The sequence below is a fragment of the Apium graveolens genome, chromosome 4, assembly GCF_009905375.1.
Source record: "Apium graveolens cultivar Ventura chromosome 4, ASM990537v1, whole genome shotgun sequence".
In the NCBI taxonomy this organism is placed as follows: domain Eukaryota; kingdom Viridiplantae; phylum Streptophyta; class Magnoliopsida; order Apiales; family Apiaceae; genus Apium; species Apium graveolens.
The window spans coordinates 29,608,651-29,614,650 of record NC_133650.1 but is presented as its reverse complement, the minus strand read 5'-3'; positions in this window follow the sequence as shown (position 1 = coordinate 29,614,650).

Sequence of the window (6,000 nt, the reverse complement as noted above, 5' to 3'; positions counted from 1 at the left end):
AAGAACGGCTGCTTTTTCTGTTGTTCCTGAAATTCGGCTACCACATCTCAGTTGTCTCTATCAACCCATGTGCCTCTGTTCGTACGTACAACTACCCCTTATCAACGGCTAATCATCAGAGCATCCGTTGAAGCTTTCATCCGTTGATGCACTCATCCGTTGAAGGATATTATCCATTGAAGCTTTCATCCGTTGATGCACTCATCCGTTGAAGCTTTAGAGACATCCGTTGAAGCTTAGCTTCTTATCCGTTGAAGGTCTTTAAGTCATCCGTTGATACCACTTCACTTATACAAAATTACAAGGCATGAAGTATTTACAATTGGCCTTCCTATCTGCATATCATCTAGTAGTCAACATGACTCATAGTTTCTCTCAACTTCCAAGAATTACATTTTAAATACAGAGACTGAAATATGCTACAACACTAAACTTATTTCTAAGTAAAGCTACACCATCAACGGATAGCCAAAGTGGTCTTATCTGTTGAGGCTACAGACACTAAATTTCTACTTAAGTATTTTGTTAAACATATCATCAAACTAATGCACATACATTCCTAACAATCTCCCCCTATTTATGTCTATAAGAATTGTAGGCATAAATTCAGGGTTAACTTGATGATAACAAAACACTTAACAGATATATGAATTGAAACTAAGTAGAAATTTAAAAATGCTGCAAAAGTGTATGTACTAGGAGGTAATTGAAGATTTACAGTGTTTCCAAGGACACTCCTTTAGTCTGAGCAGATCATCTTTTTCTTCTTTGTTCCCTGGTTTTCTTTCCTAGCCCTTTGTCATTTTCCTCAATTTGGAGTTGGAGTTGTCTGAAGAATTCAGCTTCATCTTCAACACTGACATCCAACTTAGATTGCATTTCTTTGAGAGTTTCATTGCTGGCAATCTTGAGTTGGTCTTCAAGTCTGAAAAATCTTCTGACTCCTTTATCATCTCTAAATTCCATCAACCAATGAGGTGATTTGTGAATTGTAATTCCCCTTTCTTGAATGAGTAAAGTCCTGGGTAAAGCATTGGGCTCCCTCCAAGTTTTCCTTATATTGGCTATCTTGTTGAGAATTTCAGTCTTGGCAGTTCTGGTAAAGCCAGAATCCTTTTGTATGGCTGAAAAGACTCTTATCAAGGTAGAGTAGCCTTCATCCAGAATCCTGTGGAGAGGCCATGTTCTTTCCCCAGCTCCTTTATATCTGAACACTAATCTCTCTGGTAGCTGTCTGTAGGCAGCTATTCCCCTTACATCCTCCAGCTCATCCAGATAGAGTTCAATGTCTGAAATTTCTTTTATGTCACAGATGTGAACATAGTCATCTTTAGAAATGGGTGACTTAGGCTTAGGTTTTCGTTTTTGAGTGAATTTCTTAGAGGTTATGGGAGGTGTAGATTTTGGTTTTCTTTTCTGTTTCTTTGGTGGTGGAAGAGTGGTTAGAAAGGTAGGCAATTTGATAGTGTCCCAATCAATAGGTTCCTCTTTTGGAATGATTGGTTCACCATGGATGTTTATTGTGGGATCAGCAATAAGAGGTTCAGGTATGGAAGATAGTGGTTTAGATATAGATTTGGTTACTTCAGTGTTATCTCCACTCCTTCTATGTGCCTTGGTCTTTCTTCTGTTTCCCTTCTGCCATTCCTCTCTTTCTTCCACACTCTCACCAAATATACTCCCTAAAACCTCATCTAGGTTTGTAGTCTTGTCTTCACCCCTGACTTCAATCCCTTTTTCTTTTTCAACTAGACTTGACTTTAGCTGTTGTTCAAGCTTTGCTTGTGCTCTCTTGTCAGCCTCTAATTGCTTGTCTTCTTCCTTCTTGGCTATTGAGAATTTGGGATGTCCTTGCATCACACATATGCTCTTTCCCTCTCTAATGATAATAGCTCTATTTCTCCTTACAGCCTCATCCATGGACTTTTTGAGATAGGCAATACTCCTGCCTAAAATCTTGTTCTCATCATCTTTTGGAGGAGTAAAGTCCACTTCTTTTAAAGGATTCTTTGTTGAGTCCTTATTGGATCTTTCATTGGGCTTGAGAATTATAGCTTGTAGTTCTTTGGAAGAAGCTTCTCCATCCTTATGACTCCCTACTGGCATGAGCTCCATGTTGATTGGTTCAATTTTTGTGCTGTGTTTCACAGATGTTGATTTGTCTTGTGTAGAACCAAACAACAGTTGCAACCTTTCATCAATTCTCCTCCTTTGCTCTTTCACTTGGATTTCAGCTGCTGCAAGCTGAATCAAATCAATTCCATTAGGCTTGCCCTTGATTTGAATGATTGGAGAAGTAGTGATGGCAGGAACTAGCACTTTAGATATGTTGACTTTTGTAGATGGCTCTCCTTCCCCTTCCCTTTTACTCTCCCCCTTTTTGTTATCATCAAGGAGAGGGGTCAAGCCTTGTGCTTTTGCCAGTTGCATTAGGAGACTGGTTTGAGATTGTTGATTGTGAAGAATGGTGGCCACAGAATCTTCAATAACTTGAACTCTATCTTCTAACTTGGCCAACCGTTTTTCAGTAACAGATTCTTTCTTCAATCTCAAAACCAAGTCCTGCAATGTACCATAGGGCATGACTGAATCCAATTTATCTGAAGTATAGGTTTTCAAGTCAGCAATATCCTTCCTCAGATCATCCATACCCAGATTCTGCTTCACTTGCTGTAGCTTCATGAGATGCAGTGAGTCCAGGTGAGCTTGAAGGATAGCCTTGATACTTGCATGTGAAGTATTCTGAATGGCCTGTTGAATAGTGTTGATTTGTTTGACTAAAGAGACATTGAATTCCCCTGATCTATACTCCTTAGTCAAGGCCCATTCAGGTAGATTTGGAATTGAACTAGGGCCTTCATCTCCCCCTAAGTCCATGCTTCCATCAAAAGAAATAGAGTCATCATCATCAGAATTTGCTCCAAATTCCTCAGATGGCTCACCAGCTGTAGAAGGCATTTTGTTAATGGCAGCTTTATCCCTTTGAAGAGATTCTGTTGTGTGTACTAGATGTAATGACCTTTCTGCCTCCTCATTGCCCTGAGCAGCCAACTTTTGATAGGCTGTCACAGGATGAGTAAAAGTGTCAGCATCCAAGGAAATGTTATCAATTACAGCTTTGTAATGTTGCTGAAATTGTCTTTCCTTTTCAGCATCATCCACAATCATTGACTCATTAGCAATGGCTGGTTCCACCCTTGTATCTACTGTACCTGCTTTTCTCTCTTTATCTCTATGTTCTTGCATCAGGGGCTCCCCCTGACTCACACATCTCACTCCCTCACCTTCACCTACTAAGGTGGTACTCCACTCATTCACTTTTGCCATGCTGGAAGAAATAGCATGCATTTTTGAGCTCTCAATCTCTCCTTTTGCCTGGGAGCAACCCAGCCTCTCACTCAAATTGTCACTCCCTTCCCTCAATCCTAGGAGTGATTGCACAGTATTCATGTCTTCTACACTTGGGTTTAATTCAGTTATTTGTGTAGAGATTGTCAACGGATGTGGAATATCCGTTGAAGGTGAAACTGATGTTATCAACGGATAACTGCTGTTAAGCTTATCCGTTGAAGAACAACCATTTGTCAACGGATGAGTGATATCCGTTGAAGAAGGAAAGGAAGTTGAAGTTGAAAGTGATATAACTGTTGAATCTGTGTAGATTGATTTGAGATGTGGTGACACAGATCCTTCAATTATATCTGAAAGAATTTGCGGGTGATCCAACAAATCATCTAATAGATGATGATCACCTGTTTTTGAGTGGGGCTTCTCCCTGAGTTGTAAAGAGGGAGAATCAGGAATTGATGGGAATAACATATCCACATCCAGAGATGGTGATGAAGTGTTTGGTGATTGATGTGTGATTATTTTGAGAGAATGGGGTTGTGACTCCACATTTATTGGAGTCACATCAAACTGAGTTTGAGAAGGCATAGATACAAATGGATGTATCTGTGCAGTGTGTGCACCCTGTGTAGAAGATTGGGTTCTGGCCTTCTTTCTTCTAATAAAGGCTTTTGTTGGTGAGTGTTTGGCTTTAGTGTCCCTCCCTCGTTTGTTCTGTGTTCCTGGTTTGGAACTATTTTCAATAGTAACATCCTTTTGGGAGGATGCTACTAGGGATGTGCTAGATACCTTTTCAACCACCACAGCTTTTTGAGAAACTGTGGCTTGGCTAGCTTGGGAAGCACTCAACTTTCCTTCCTTATCCTGGGGGTTTCTTTGATGTTCACCCCTCCCCTCACCACTCACACCCTGTTCACTCACCTCAGGGTTAATAGTTGGTGTTACAACTGTTGTCTTTTGAGAAACAACAGAGGTGGATTTCTTTGTCTTGGATTTTGAAAGTTTAGTTTTGGTGACCTTGGTAGAAATCTGTTGGGGCATCACAGATTTCATGGCCACACTAGAAGATAAAGAAATAGAGGGGTTGGAAGAAGTAGGAGTTGTAGAAGCAATTACCTCACCTACCTGAGGTGCATTCATGATTGGTAAATATACCAATGGCACACTGCTGTTAAGATCCATTCTCTTCAAGTCTGCAAGAACTCTTTTCTCTTGAGCCCAGCACTTGAGTTTATTATTCTCATTGATTATGACTAAACCTTCAGCAACATGGTTAGCCAATAACATAAAGAATCTAGCATAATAGATGTTATTAGGTCTATTAGCTTTGTTACCTAATCTAGTACCTAATTCTAGCATCACATAGTTGCTAAAGTTAAAATACCTATCAGAAACAAGCATATAGAACATATTAACCAGAGATGAAGTTATGGCATCAAAATTACTAATTTTCCCAGAGAAAACCTTTATAAAGGCATCCCCAAGGAAACTCCACTCTTTCCTAAGGCCTTTTCTTCTAATACTCCCTAAATTAGCAGAGTTAAGAGAATAACCTATGGAATCTAACATGCTGGATACATCACTATCAGTGTGTGGTGTCATGGCATTGTTTTCAGGCAATTTAAAACATGCTTGTAAATCATCACAGTTAATACAGTGAGTTTTACCTTTGAGAGTGAAGGAGATAGTCATATCCATGGAGTTGAACTCAGCAGTTGTCCAAATCTCCTCAACTATTTCACAGAAAATTGTTGGGGCTTCCAGCATTGCATAGCTAAGTTTGCAGTTTTTGATGAAGTCCATCATTTCGTGATAGTCTGAGTGGGCTTCATTCTTCTCTACCAAAGCTATGAAATTGTTCTTTTCATAGATGAACCCGGATTGAGACATAATCTTCACGACTGGTGCCATTTTTGTGAGTAGAATTTGCAGAGAATAACTTGAAGTTTTTGCAGAGAGAAAATGGTAAATGCTTGAAATTTTAAGAAAGCGTAAAGTAAAAATGAACAATCAGAAGGACTTATTTGCTCTCTCAAATTGATAAACAAAAATATAAAAGAAAGATTTATCAATAAATATGCGTTAGTGAATTTCAGCCGTTTAAGAGTAAACTGTAAGTATTCTAAAAGACTACCTTTAAGACCAGTACATACAGATGTATGTATGAGTATCAACGGTTAAGAGAATAGAATCAACGGCTGTTAAACACCTGAATCGACTGATGTGACATTTCAACGGATAAGGCAAATTGTCATCCGTTGAAGGGTACTTCAGTTTTATCCGTTGACGGATAAAAATTCCAGAAATGTATTTGTCTTTCAACGGATAATGACTATCCGTTGATAGAGCAATTTTGACTTTCAACGGATAGGGAACATCCGTTGATGAAATAAACTATATTAAAAGTCAAATTTGTTCTAGCAACTAATATATTTCAGGCTTCAATTCAAATTGCAATAAAGACATGAATTTTAAGAATAATTAAGCATACCTAGCTCACTTACCAATCTTGTGAATGTTGATTCATCAAGTGGCTTGGTAAATATGTCAGCAATTTGTTGTTCACTTGGAACAAAATGTAGTTCCACTGTACCATTCATGACATGCTCCCTAATGAAGTGGTACTTGATATCAATGTGCTTGGTCCTTGAG